This window comes from Prionailurus bengalensis, chromosome E2, assembly GCF_016509475.1.
Source record: "Prionailurus bengalensis isolate Pbe53 chromosome E2, Fcat_Pben_1.1_paternal_pri, whole genome shotgun sequence".
NCBI lineage: Eukaryota > Metazoa > Chordata > Mammalia > Carnivora > Felidae > Prionailurus > Prionailurus bengalensis.
This window is the reverse complement of record NC_057352.1, coordinates 36,073,075-36,088,903: the sequence shown is the minus strand read 5'-3', so window position 1 is coordinate 36,088,903 and position 15,829 is coordinate 36,073,075. Positions and strand designations below refer to the sequence as shown.

Below are 15,829 nucleotides of genomic sequence, written 5' to 3'. Positions count from 1 at the left end.
AAAACTTAAACTCAACACCCAAAAAACAAATAATTCAGTGAAGAAATGGGCAAAAGACATGAATAGACACTTCTCCAAGGAAGACACCCAGATGGCCAACTGACACATGAAAACATGCTCAACATCACTCATCATCAGGGAAATACAAATCAAAATTTCAATGAGATACCACCTTATACCTGTCAGAATGGCTAACATTAGCAACTCAGGCAACAACAGATGTTGGGGAGGATGCAGAGAAAGAGGATCTCTTTTGTACTGTTGGTGGCAATGCAAGATGGTGCAGCCACTCTGGAAAAGAGTATGGAGGTTCCTCAGGAAATTAAAAATAAAACTACCTTACGACCCAGCAATTGCACTACTAGGCATTTATGCATGGGATACAAGTGTGCTGTTCTGAGGGGACACATGCACCCCCATGTTTCTAGCAGCACTATCAACAATAGCCAAAGTATGAAAAGAGCCCAAATGTCCATCAATGGATGAATGGATAAAGATGTAGTATACACACACACACACACACACACACACACACACACACACACTAAAGTATTACTTGGCAATCAAAAAGAATGAAATCTTGCCATTTGCAACTACGTGGATGGAACTGGAGGATATTATGCTCAGTGAAATTAGTCAGTCAAAGAAAGACAAAAATCATATGACTTCACTCATATGAGGACTTTAAGAGACAAAACAAATGAACATAAGGGAAGGAAAACAAAAATAATATAAAAACAGGGAGGGAGACAAAACAAAAGAGACTCATAAATATGGAGAACAAACTGAGGGTTGCTGGAGGGATTGTGGGAGGGGGGATGGGCTAAATGGGTAAGGGGCATTAAGGAATCTACTCCTGAAATCATTGTTGCACTATATGCTAACTAATTTGGATGTAAACTTTAAAAAATAAAAAATTAAATTAAAAAAATAAATAAATACACAGGTTTAGGAGTAGAGAGGGGACCTAAAGTTCCCTCGTCCCTTAAACACAGCAGTACTGAAGCCAGAAGACTTCAAATTCCAGGAATCCGGGCTGCAGAGTGACAGAAACATCTCCAGGGGCTCGTGCAGACAACTGGCAGGCCATAGGTGTGTGACTACAAATTGGGAGAGATAAAATGGGTGGAAAAGGCACAGAGGGGAAGGATCTCCTTCTGTGGAGAGACAAAAGGAAGAGAAAGAGAGGCTGTGGAAGTGTAGGATTGTATCTGGACAAAAGAAAAACCATGAACCAGGAAACGGAAAAAATGGAGAAAGAATCAATTTCTAACTCAATCCAGAGTTGCGAGGCTTTCTTCAGACTGGGGCCTGCAGCTCTATACATGTGCTTGGATGGGGAGGGGCAGCCCTGGGCTTGGTAGCCAGCTCAGACGCACAGATGGAGAGAGCAGAACCATCCCTGGAGTGCTGTGGGAAGAAGGTATATAGCCGCTCCAAGGACAAAAGACCCTGCAGGCACCCACCAGCCAGAGGCCCTTTGTCAACTGTCTGGGCAGAGTGGCACTACCCCAGAACCAGGGTGTATGGACCAGGATCCTTTAAGACATCAGGGTTTGAATCCCAGGTGAGTGCCTGAGACGTGCGAGTGACTGGAGTCAGGTTAACTCATGCCTACACATTACCGTGAGGACGGCCTCAACAGAGTGGTTTGGGTCACCCAATCCCGGGAGGAAAGACCGGGGGTGTCTCCATTTTTCTCCCCATTACCAATAAGGTGAGGCTTCAAGGATCAGGACAGCAGGCCCACAGTTGAGGTGGAACCTGCCTACACCAAATCACGCCCCTCTGTGCCTGGTAACTGCATATCTACCGGCCAGAAATTGACACTGACCACGCCCGGCAGACCCTCCTCCAGAGGAGCGCAGCACCCCCCCCCCCCCCCCCCGGTTCCAAGGCACCATCAGGTATCAGTCCAGTGGCTTTGCATCTTCTAATTTGATTCTTGGTCAATTCTTATTTTATATATATATTTTTCAATTCCTTTTCTTCCTCTTATTTCTTCCCTTCTCTATTTTGGTTGTTGGTTTGTTTAAGCAGACATTATCTTTTTTTTTTTTTTATATATGAAATTTATTGTCAAATTGGTTTCCATACAACACCCAGTGCTCATCCCAAAAGGTGCCCTCCTCAATACCCATCACCCACCCTCCCCTCCCTCCCACCCCCCATCAACCCTCAGTTTGTTCTCAGTTTTTAACAGTCTCTTATGCTTTGGCTCTCTCCCACTCTAACCTCTTTTTTTTTTTTTTCCTTCCCCTCCCCCATGGGTTTCTGTTAAGTTTCTCAAGATCCACATAAGAGTGAAACCATATGGTATCTGTCTTTCTCTGTATGGCTTATTTCACTTAGCATCACACTCTCCAGTTCCATCCACGTTGCTACAAAGGGCCATATTTCATTCTTTCTCATTGCCACGTAGTATTCCATTGTGTATATAAACCACAATTTCTTTATCCATTCATCAGTTGATGGAAATTTAGGCTAAGCAGACATTATCAATCTATTCTTTTTACTCTTCTGTATCTCCTTCTTTATTTTCCTGTCTCTCTCTGAATTAAGCCATATAGTTTCTCTGATTCTTTGCCTGGTCAATATTTTTTTCTTCTTTTTCCCTCCCCTGTCATTTCTTTCTTTGTATGGGATAAGGCTTCCTCCACCACCCCTCTCTTTTTAAATATTTTACAGGGTTACTTCAACAAACAAATCAAAGCACACCCAGTGGAAGGTCCAAACCACCACTATGAGTAGGGAGATAAAGCACAACAACAGACAGCACACAACACACTCCAAAAACACCTCCTGAAGGGCCAGACCCTGGACAGCGTATGACTTCTTTTCAATACAGTGCTCACAAGTGCAGGACACATATCAAGCTACTAAAACACATAAAGGACAGAAAACTAGCCAAACTGGGCTTTTGAGGAAGCCCAATCTTCCATAGAAGACATCCAGATGTCCAACAGACCCATGAAAAGATGCTCAACACCACTCATCATCAGGAAAATACAAATCAAAAACCACATTGAAATACTACTTCACACCAGTACTTCACACCAGTCCGAATGACTAAAGTTAACAATTCAAGAAACAATAGATGTTGGCGAGGATGTGGAGAAACAAGAGCCCTCTTGCACTGTTGCTGGGAATGCAAACTGGTGCAGTCACTCTGGAAAACAGTGTGGAGGTTCCTCAAAAAATTAAAAATAGAATTACCCTACAACACAGAAATAGCACTACTAGGAATTTATCCAAATGATACAGGAGTGCTGATTAATAGGGCACATGTATTCCAGTGTTTATAGCAGCACTTTCAACAAATTATGGAAAGAGCCCAAATGTCCATCAACTGATGAATGAATAAAGAAAATGTGGTTTATATATACAATGGAATACTATTTGGCAATGAGAAAGAATGAAATCCTGCCATTTGCAACAACATGGTTGGACCTGGAGGGTATTATGCTAAGTGAAATCAGTCAGAGAAAGATAGATATATGTTTTCACTCATATGTGGAACTTGAGAAACTTAACAGAAGACCATGGGGGAAGGGAAGGGAAAAAAAGAGTTTCAAACAAAGAGGGAGGCAAACCATAAGAGACCCTTAAATACAGAGGACAAACTGAGGGTTGATGGCGTGTGGGGGAGGGGAGGCAGGGAAGAGGCGAAAATGGGTGATGGGCATTGAGGAGGGCACTTGTTGGGATGAGCACTGGGTGTTGTATGTAAGCGATGAATAATGGGAATCTACACCTAAAGCCAAGAGCACTGTATACACTGTATGTTAGCTAACTGAATGATAAATTATATTTAAAATAAGTAAACAAAAAAATTTTTTTTAATTTTTAAAAAGAGTGATGGGAGTGGAAAAAAAAGAAAGAGAGGGAACATAAATTATATGTATATCAGGAATAAAGAGGAAATATCACTGCAGATCTATAAAGATGTTAAAGAATGATAAGAGAATATATGGACTTTATGCCAATGTATCTAACAAGTTGGATGAAACAGATACATTTTTTGAAAAATACAATTTACCAAAACTTATACAAGATAAAACAAAAAATCTGAAGAGCCCTATAGTTTTACAAATTTATTATAAAAATAACATTTGCCCTGTTTGTATTTCATACCTGATATTTTAAGAGTGTCTTAATGTAAAAAAAAAAAAAGAAAGAAAAATACACACGTTTATAAAGGTGGTTACAACAAAGGAACATTAATGCATATTTTTAAACATCTAGTATGTGAAAAGTGCTTTAAACATATAGTTCATTTAATCCAGATGAGATGAGCATTCTGTCATACACATGGGAAAACTGATCTGGATCATGCTGCTTGGCCTCTCTGAGCTTCAAACACCTAACAAAGAAGGAAACTTAGAGCTGAAATCATGCACACATACAACACACAACACAACACAACACACACACACACACACCCTTATTCCTTCAACAAATGATGACCCATGGGGGCCCTAGGGATCAAAAGTAACTTTCTTTAAGTCTTTCTTTTTTTAATGTTTATTTATTTATTTTTGAGAGAGAGCGAGAGAGAGAGCACACCAGCAAGCAGGGAAGGAGCAGAGAGATAGAGAGAAGAGAAAAAATCCCAAGCAGGCTCCATGCTGTCAGCACAGAGCCCAACAGAGCGCTCAAACTCACAAACTGTGAGATCATGACCTGAGCCAAGATCAAGAGTTGGACACTTAACCAACTGAGCTATCCAGGTGCCCTTCTTTAGGTCTTTTTAAGCAGGCTAAGTCATCTACTAATGTTTATCACAAAAAGAAGGGATATATTTGAACTGATGATTGGGTGTAGGCTTTGTTTTAAAGAGGATCTGATTCCCGTATTGGAGTTTTTAGTGGCAAGCAAAATTGACTCTTCTATGTATAATCAGAAAATATGTGTGCTTATCTCCACCACCTACTAGATTTGTGTCTTTGGCAACTTATTCAACTCCACTGACACCCAGCTGTAGAATGGGGAGTCACAAAGACTCCACGTGGGGTGGACTAGGGCTCTGAATTTGATAACAGATATAAAACACCTAACACAATGCCCAATAAATGAGTTCCTCTGCCTGCCCCCATTTTACATGGACAAAGAAATGCTGACCCTGAAGATGGAGAAGGAAAATAAGCAATGATATAAGGCTACTTTAGAGTGGAGACAGTTTTAGTAGAATCAGAAAGCAGTTTCCAATAATGGGCCCCATCCACAGACAGCCCAAGATGTAGAGTAACAACCATCTTAGCATTTTCAACATTTTTCTTCCATCATGTTAAAGGGTGAGTGACACCAGCAGGTGCAGAAGTCATCTTATCGGCAATTCCCACAAAACACCCTGGCGAGGCATGATAGCAGACTCTGAGGTAATGCAAAGTTATGTCAGTAAACAAGGCAAATATAGCCCATTGTTCTGAGATGCAGCCTGAATTCCAAACACACTCCTTTGTAAATACATGTGACTGAGGGAAGCAGGTAGGGGTGGGGGTGAGGGGACAGGGCATCATATGACAATTCAAATAAGCCCCTTTGACTCAGGATTGCATGCAATCAGGAAAGTCTGAAAAGTGAAAGGGAGACATCTAAAATATTTGTGCTGGACAATTTCCAGAGGTGCACTGGCCCATAAGGATTTCATGATTCCAGCGAACTGTTTATTCTACATAATGAGCAGTCATGCGGGTAAGTAGAGAATCTGCAGAAAGAGTACCATGCATTTGCCAAGTGTTAATGCAGTTTCTAATTGAGCATCTCCAGTTGCCCATTCAGTGTTCATACAATCAAGTGAGAAAGTCTTTCCTAATGTCCTAAAATCTTCTTCACTGTAATCAGCACCCATCATTTCTGGTCTTACTTCTAAGGGCAACATAAATCAAGACTCACTCTCCACAGTGCAACTCTCCAATATCCTAGTTCTTCATTCCTAGAAATGTCCTAGTTTGTCAACCTTTTACCTACAGGACCCCAGAAATACTTACTTCAGGTAGATAAGGGCTGAAGGACAGTAAAATTTTCACTTTGTTGCTTTTAATATGTTAAGTAGGCTCTACACCCAACGTGGGGCTTGAACTCATGACCCTGAGATCAAGAGTTGCAGATGCCTTAATATTTTACTTGTATTAACTCATTCCAAGCACTCAATTTTCTGACAAACCATGTATCAGCTTGATGATAAATACATTCATCAATGAAAAGGCCAAAATTTACCGAGTTCTCAGTATGTGCTTTAGGGGCTTTACATTATTTTTATTACTGTATTTCATCTTCTTATCTATTCTGGAAAGAAAGTGTTGTTCAAACCATGTATGAGTGAACAAATTAAAGCCAGTCTAAGGTCACAGAGATAGAAGTTACAAATTTCCAAGATCAAATCCAGCTCTGTCTGCTCTAGAGTCCATGCTCAAGCCTGCCAGTTTCTTATGGTCCTTGTTCAGTTGAGCTACAAAGCCAACTATAGTCATCTCCCACACAGGGTTACACAGGCTTAATTTTTTGTTAATCAACAAAACACTCTGACACACATCAATTAAAGAAAAACAATAATTTTCTGAACTTCAAATCTGTGGTGTGCTCAGCCTCCACAGTTCTATCTGGGAGAAAGGAAAAGAACGAAAATGAGCATGAGAGAGTGGGAGAGAGAACTTGCCCTTGAGGGACTTTTGATGGAATTAGGAATTTGAAATAAATTAACTTAATTCGGTTAGAAAATATTACCAGGCACACCACTGTTGTTCAACATAGTACTGGAAATCTTAGCCTCAGTAATCAGACAACAAAAAGAAATAAAAGGCATACAAATTGGCAAGGAAGAAGTCAAACTTTCACTCTTCCCCAATGACATGATACTCTATGTGTAAAACCCAAAAGACTCTACCAAAAAAACTTCTAGAACTGATACATGAATTCAGCAAAGCCGCAGGATATAAAATCAATGTACAGAAATCAGTTGCATTTCTATACACCAATAATGCAGCAGCAGCAGCAGAAAGAGAAATCAAGGAATCTATCCCACTTACAACTGCACCAAAAACCATAAAATACCTAGGAATAAACCTAACCAAAAAGGTAGAAAAAATTACAAGGCGTGACATGATAAAATGTTAAAAAGTGTAAGGCCATGTAAACTCAAGGAACATAAAATCAACACAAAATGAGGCAGCCTTAGAAGGCTCCATCTAAGAGCTGGAATGTAAATCAGTTCTTATAGGATAAGTCAAATAAAGATAGTCAGGTAAGTACAGAAACTGCCGTTATTCAGTCTACCAGCCAGTATTCTTGATTACATGTCTCAGGAACCAATTCTAACTTACAAGAACTTATTGGAATGATATACTACACCTCACACAATCAACAGGAAGTGGAGAACAAAGGTAGGAAAATGGACAGGAAGCAAGGGTGGCTACAGATCAGTAAAACACAGCCAAGTTTATTTGGTAGGATTAGTCTGAAGACTACACCACTCACTAGCAACCAGAAGTCTCTGGACAGCTGATACCACCATAAAGGACTCTTCCCTCAGCTGTTGTAATCATGAGTTTCTAAACTGCTCTTCAACACTTGTATAACTCCCTCAAGATTACAAACAAAAGAGAAGGTGGAGGAGGAATAGGGGGGAAAAAGGAAGAAACATAAGAAGGGAGGAGAGAATGAGAAGAAATAAAGACAAGGGGGAGAAGGAAAAGTCCTTGTTAATAGATTCCATAAAACAGGTGTCTTGGATGCCCAAGTGGGGAAAGAAAGATTCCCCCCAATTCCTTAACCCAACCACCTTCAGCTTCTGAAACATGAGGCACTCCTACATTATATATAATAGTGAACCTATTCTCAACAGAAAGTGTTCATTCTGGGTAGCCTCAAAGTTTAAACTCCCCTCCTCCCTTAAAAAAAAATCTCCAAAAGGCCTCGAGATTTCAACAAGTGCTGAACTCTTAGTTTGTTAAGAAGTTGTGCGTTTTATGTATGGTTAAACAATGTTTGTTTGAAAAGAAGACACATGAGGATCCTGAGAAACTTAACAGAAGACCATGGGGGAGGGAAAGGAAAAAAAAAAGTTAGGGAGGGAGCCAAACCATAAAAGACTCTTAAAAACTGAGAATAAACTGAGGGTTGTTGGGGGTGGGAGGGAAGGAAAAGTGGGTGATGGGCATTGAAGAGGGCACCTGTTGGGATCAGCACTGGCTGTTGTATGGAAACCAATTTGACAATAAATTTCATATTAAAAAAAAAGAAAAGAAGACACATGAAATTTAAAGTATCTTAAGATGTCCATCAACTGATGAATGGATAAAGAAATTGTGGTTTATATACACAATGGAATATTACGTGGCAATGAGAAAAAATGAAATATGGCCTTTTGTAGCAACGTGGATGGAACTGGAGAGTGTGATGCTAAGTGAAATAAGCCATACAGAGAAAGACAGATACCATATGGTTTCACTCTTATGTGGATCCTGAGAAACTGAACAGGAACCCATGGGGGAGGGGAAGGAAAAAAAAAAAAAAGAGGTTAGAATGGGAGAGAGCCAAAGCATAAGAGACTGTTAAAAACTGAGAACAAACTGAGGGTTGATGGGGGGTGGGAGGGAGGAGAGGGTGGGTGATGGGTATTGAGGAGGGCACCTTTTGGGATGAGCACTGGGTGTTGTATGGAAACCAATTTGTCAATAAATTTCAGAAAAAAAAAATAAAAAATAAAAAAAAACATACTTTAAAGTGACACACAATAAACTTCACATATTAAAAGTGTAAAAAAAAAAAAAATAAAGTATCTTAAGTTGATTTTAGTGTTCCATGTATTCTATACAGAAATTCTCTAAGAATTTCTAGGATCTTTTAATGCTTCAAGAACCAGCATCATGATTCCCAAGGAGAAGTATAGCAATGCTGGAAATTCTGTGTTCCTCAGTATTAGCAGTTTTATATTTTCCAAGAGCTCCAAAATGCCACATGGAATACATCCATGGGAAAGCTAGAAAACACTGAAGTCTTAGGAAAGCAAATTCCCTAACGTAAAAGAATTTTCTGTCAGTGTGCTGCTGAAATTATCATGGAGACTAAAGCACAGAAACCAAAGATAAAGCCAAGTCACTAAAGACTGCCTAGAAGATGGAAAACAATATGGAGGCTCCTCAAAAAAGTAAAAGTCATATGATTCAGTAATTCCACTACTCAAAAAAAATACAAAATTCCATTTACCCAAAAAAATATGAAAACACGGATTCAAAAAAACTCCCTATGTTTATTTCAGCATTATTTACAACAGCCAAGGGGTACCTGGGTGGCTCAGTCAGTTAAGCATCCAACTTCGGCTCAGGTCATGATCTCACAGGTCATGGGTTCGAGCCCCCGCTCTGGGCTCTGTGGTGACAGCTCAGAGCCTGGAGCCTGCTTTGGATTCTGTGTCTCCCTCCCTCACTTGCTCTCTGTCTCTTTATAAAAGATAAAGAAACATTTTTTTTTAATTTTTTAAATAAAGCTTTGCAATATCCCAGATATGGAAGCAACCCAAGTATCCATCCATAGATGAACGGATAGAGAAGATGTGGTATATATATATATATATATATATATATATATAGTGGAATATCATTCAGCCATAAAAAAGAATTAAATCTTGCCATTTGCAATAATACGGATGGATCTAGAAGGTATAATGCAAAGTGAAATAAGTCAGAGAAAGACAAATATCAGATGATTTCATCCATGTGTGCAATTTTTTTTATTTTATTAAGTTTATTTCTTTTGAAAGAGAGAGAGAAAGCACAAGAGCACATGGGAGGGGCAGGGAGAGAGGGCGAAAGAGAGAATCCCAAGCAGGCTCCACACTCTCTGTGTGGATCCCAATGTGGAGCTTTAACTCACAAATTACAAGATCATGACCTGAGCCAAAATCAAGATTCGGATGCTTAACTGACTGAGCCTCCCAGCCACCTCTCACCAATTTAAGAAATAAAACTAATGAAAAAAAAAAAAGAAAGAAAGAAAACTAATGAACAAAGAAAAAAAGAGACCAAAAAATCCCAGAACCTTAAAGACAGAGAACCAACTGGTAGTTCTCAGAAGGGAGGTGGGTGGAGGATGAATAAAATAAAGGGCCTTATGAGCACACTACCACGATGAGCCCTGAGTAATGTACAGAATTGTTGAATCATTATATTGTACACCTGAAACTAATGTAACTCTGTTAACTATACTGGATTTTTTAACAAAAAATAAAATAAATATTTTTAAAAGAATGCCTATATCCACATAGACAATGACTCATATATAAATATACTGTGGCCAATAGGGTAAGGAGATTAAAATTATTGAGACCCTACTCTGTGTCTATCCATGTATCAAGAATTTTACATGTATCAACTTGGTCAGCAAATTTATGTATGTGCCTTAATTTCTAGCCATTTACTTCACCTCTTTAAGCCTCATGTTATCCATCAGTAAAACTGGAATAAATATTCTTACCCCAATTATCACACTGGATTGTTAAACAGATCAAACAAATGCATAAATGTAAGAAATGTTTCAGAAACTCACAGGCAAGGGGCTGTGCTGGTGACAGTTACATTTGATGGCTAAGCCCCCATCTGAGCTCTCCAAACATTCAGGGCAATGTTCTGTTCTTTGCTTTGCTGCTCCTCTGAGAATCTCAAGCTGGAAGCTAGCATACTTTTAAATGCAGCTCTGCTCGCTCCAGGACACAAATCCACTCTGTAAAAGATAAATTGAAGCTTGTTCCTAAAAGTACACTGGAAGCTACCAAGGGAGAAGACTTATCAAAGAGAGGACATCAAGATGTCACTCATTCCTCCCATCTGTACCTGTGATTGAGAAAAATGTTTCCTTTAACACAACTTGATATTTGAAAAGAAAATGACAAAATGAGATCCCTTCCCTTCATCATTTACATTATGCCATAGGGGTACATATTTGATCTAAGACATTTTGATTTATGCCGGTTGGTAGGATGCACCCAATAACGGAAACAGTCTATTCCTAGGAAATGTGTGTGTGTAGATATATATACACACATATCCATATGTATGTGTGTGCGTTAGATCAAGTAACTCTCCTGCTCAAAAGTACCCAAATGTTTCCTATCATATTAAGAATGAGATACAAATTCTTCACCATGGTAGGTCTACAAAGTGGCCATTGAACATCTCTCCAACTGCATTTTCTGTGACGTTCCCCATAACTCACACCACCCAAACACGTTAGCTGCCTTGTTCCTTGAGCAATTAAAAATACACCTGTCTTGGAGGCTTTGCTTTTACTATTTTTTTGGTATGAAATACTGTTCAGCCTGTATTGCGTGTTTCAGTCCTAACCCTCCTTCAGGTGTCTCCCTTCAGTGTCACCTTCTCAGATGTGCTATCCAAACATCCTTTCAAAAACACCAAGGACACCTGAGTGGTTCAGTAGGTTAAGCCTTTGACTTCAGCTCACATCACAATCTCACAGTTTGTGAGTTAAAGCCCCACAGTGGGCTCTGTGCTGACAGTGTAGAGCCTGCTTCAGATCCTCTGTCTCCCTCTCTCTCTCTCTGCCCCTCCCCCGTTTGCATTCCCTCTTCCTCTTTCTCTCTCTCTCTCTCAAAAATAAAAAAAAAGGTAACACCCTTGGTTACTCTTCCACTTACTTTCCTTATTTTCCTTCATCTCACTTATTACCATCTGAAAATACATTATATATTGGTTTCCCTGTTTGCTGTTTATCTCCTCCACTAGAATCCAAGTTACACAAATGCAGGACTTTACCTATTGTGTGCCTGGCATTATTCTAGGCACTAAATATGAATACAGTGAACAAAAAAAAAAAGACAGCCAATGGGTATTGTGAACAAAAGAGAGGAAAAAGCATTCCCAATAGGAAAAGTTTGAATGCACATCTCCATGTCTTTCCCAATCTCAGGTTACTTCAGTACGGGCTCTCAAAAAACCACATCCTTTTCTTTCAAATAGTTGGTCTATATGTATTTATGAACTTATTAGTAGATGAGTGCCTGTCTCCCCACAAGGGCTACAAGCTCCATGAGAACAGAGATCACCTCTCTCTTTTTTATTTATATTTGTCTCCCTAGGTCCTTACAATACGTGTTGCAAAAGACAAACATTTGCTGGTTGAGCCAATGCACGCACTGATGAATGCATGTCTGGTAATGAACCAGTTATGGCCCAAAGCTGAACATTTGCCCTCCACTATTGAACAAAAGGCTTCCCCATGAAATAATTCCCATTACTTAAAACAGTCATTTATTTTCGTCATATACCTTCTTTTGGAATCGAGGTGTCTAGGAAGCATGATATGGAGAAGAGTAAAGATTGGTATTTAGACAGCCCCGGATTCAAAACCTGATTCCCTCACCTAATAATCTCATCTTATAGTTTATATCTCTCTCAGAGTTTTCATATACAAAATGGATATCCCAATACCTATGTTTTAACACCATGAAGTCAAAATAAGTTCAGGTATGTTTAATCTGAAGATAAACTATGGCCCCTCTGGGCCAATCTCTGTGCTGTCCAGCCCTAAAATTAAACTTGGGAATTATGAAGAGAATCCATTCTTCACATGTATCTTTAAAGATATATATTTAAAAGGATCAAATTCCTAATTCACAGCACCTCTCGGGAATCCTGTGGCCATGGCAGATCCCTCATAGGACTTTCTCAAACTTTCCACCAGTTTTCTCCTTTTTCTCTCACCTCTTCATCATTCCATCTTATTTAGGCTTTTTATTGTGATCTCCTGTTCCCCTCCCCAGGTTCCCTTCCTCCTCTCTTCATCCAGGCCTCACAGTTACCAAGGGAGATACAACTACCAAGAACAAAATAAAACGAGCAAAAAACTCATCCAGTTGGCGGAATGGGAGGAAAGCAACACCAAAAATAACATAGATCTTATCCCTCAAACTAAAAACCAGAGAAGAAAGGAACCAGCTTAGATTCCTAAGCTAAGAAACACTGCAGCTAAGATTAAAGCTCGGGTTTGATTCTGGGGACACACCAGGCCTTATTGGGAGATTCTGAAACCCCAAATCTGCCTACAGCTTAGGTTCACCTGAGATCACATCCCAGTCGATGAAGCAGGAGGGAGGAAGTTCATGCTGCTTAGTTCCTTTTGGCTCCTTTTTGGAGGATTCTAAGTAAAGGAACATGAGACACATTCACATATGCATTTATATTTACTCCTTTCAACTGGTGGCCTCCAGAAAGAGAGCTCAGTGGCAGGGTTTGATTTAGCAGCAATCAGCTCGTTGCCATGTTAGCTCTGTTTAAAAAGGGCAAGCCACGTCCATCTGCTCCAGCCCATCGCGTGCTGCGCCGATTTGGTGAGGTTTATCATCTGTCTCTAATAGCAGTGAGCCCCAGAAATGGCACAGAGCAATTTTCTGCTTTCATTTCCACAGCACTTGAGAAAAATCTGGGGGCATTTTTTTAGTCTGAGGCAATATTTCTTAATGTTTTTATCTCTAAGAACTGCTACTTAATTCTCTCTTTGACTCACTTTCAAAGTTTAAGGCAGAGTAGACAATCTGGTGGTCCGGGTCTGACCAGGAAGAATAAAAAGGGGAACTAGAGGGCTGAGCAAGGTACTCAAAATAGGGTAACTGAGAAAGTGGGTCAGCCCAATCACAGAGCAATTTCTGGCTGAAAAACAGAACTACTTCCCCATCCTTGTATCTGGCTTAAGTTTACAGAATTATTTCCTTGATTCATATATGTTTGGTGCCTCAGATTCTGGCATTTCTTCTGTCTTTGTCATAAATGTTAACATTTCTATCCATCTTTTTAAATTTACAAGTTCAGGGATGCCTGGGTAGCTCAGTCGGTTAAGCATCCAACTTCGGTGCAGGTCTCATGATCTCATGGAGCGTTGCATTTGAGCTCCATGTTGCGCTCTGTGCTGACAGCTCAGAGCCTGGAGCCTGCTTTGGATTCTCTGTCTCCCTCTCTGCCCCCCTCCCCCACTTGCACTCTTTTCTCTCTCTCTCTCTCTCTCAAAAATTAATAAACATTAAAATATAACAAAGATATGTAGAAGTTCATATTCTAAAAGCATAGCAGCTAGTTTGTTGATGCTCTCAACATTGAGAGAACCGCTAAAACTTTTCATTGCTTGAAATCTCCTAAACCACACATTCTTAGCTGACATAAAGTGGCACATGCTATTGAACTTGCTGCCGTCAGGTGATATAACATAATCATCCTTCAGAGCCACTTAATTTTCTTTCTACTGCCTATATCCTAAGGCTTCCACAAACCTGGTGGTTTATTTAGCTATCTGTAATTGTCCACATACTTCGTTTACAAAGCATTCACTTAGACATGATATTCCAGTCAATACCCTTGTACCTTAATATTAAGATGCTATTGAATAACTGATAGAAGTTTGTTCCTTGGCCTCCTGACGGTAGAGATCTAATGTTTACCCTTTGGATGGCAACCAAAATTGACCTCAGGACTTGGAACCCCACTTCATGTTCCAAACAGAGTCAACAATCCCCTTAAGGCTCAGCCCTCATAAAAACGCAGATGTCCTGACTTGATTCCATTAAACCAGGTGGTTGCTGCCTTCCTAATGTCTGTCAATAAAAGGGTTCCAGGCACAATGTGGAAGTATATGGCTTGGAAACAAGGAGTTACTGAATAAGTTCTCTTAAGTCCATTTTCTCTACTGACCCTTCTAACACCACAAATGTTGGGGCATTACATTAAGGAGAGGAGAGACCCTGTAACATGAGGGTAGTGAGAAGGACTGAGTGAAAGAAAGAAAGAAAGAAAGAAAGAAAGAAAGAAAGAAAGAAAGAAAGAAAGAGAGAGAAAGAAAGAAAAGAAAAGGAGGAAGAGCAAAAAGAAAAGCTAGTTCCACATCTCTCTCTTCTCAAAAATACACATAGGGTCCTTTCAACAGGCTAGTGAGATTCAGTCATTGAAGCACTTCTTCGAGACCATCCAATTGAAACCCTCCCTGGCAATAATAAGGAAACTGTGAACTATTGAGAAATTATATGGCTTTCGGGGTCAGCTTTCCCAAATCCCCACCAGTGCTCTTCTCACTCTACCTTGCTATTTTTTGCTAAAATTTTAAACTTACATCTATCAAGGGGCACCTGGGTGGCTCAGTCTGAGTCTAGATTGCAGCTCAGGTCATGACCTCATGGTTTGTGAGTTCAAGCCCTGTATTGGGCTGTGTGCTGGCAGTTTGGAGCCTGCTTGGGATTCTCTCTCTCTCTCTCTCTCTCTCTCTCTCTCTCTCTCCCCCTCACCCCCCTCACTCTCACTCTAAGTAAGTAAATAAAAACCTTTAAAAAAATTAAACTTAAACTTATGGAGAGTTTATTAACACTGAGCAGAATCACTGTTCATTTAGTATTTAATATAAAAGCATTCCTTTTAAGCAGCCACCAGTACCATCTGAGCAAGGCCACTTACCATCCCTAAGGTCTCCCCGAACCTGCTGGTGCGGGAGCTGGAGCTGCATACAACCACACTGCCTCTCAGATACTTCCTCACACACGGTGATTGGAGCTCAAACCTTCTCATTGGCTCTAAGAGCAAAACCACAGATGTTCCTACTCCAACACAATAAATAATGTGCTTTTCTGGGGGATATATTTTAAAAACAAGCCCAAAAGAGAGCTTTACAGAAGATGCAAACCTTTGTGAAATAAAAGGTATTTTCAGCAAAATGGAAAGTCTCCCGTGCATATTATAAGTAGTTTGGTGTATGAAGACAAATTCTGGCAGGAAAAAACCTGGCTCGTTATGTAGCCATAATTTAAGAGTTGTCCCCAACAACAGAGTTAGAAAAAAGA

The 15,829-nt window shown here is 39.9% G+C and overlaps 1 pseudogene; it reads right to left on the bottom strand.

Moving 5' to 3' along the window:
• Positions 1–15,495, bottom strand: part of LOC122494317 — a 65,347-nt pseudogene extending 49,852 nt beyond the window's left edge.
• Positions 15,496–15,829: the final 334 nt, after the last annotated feature.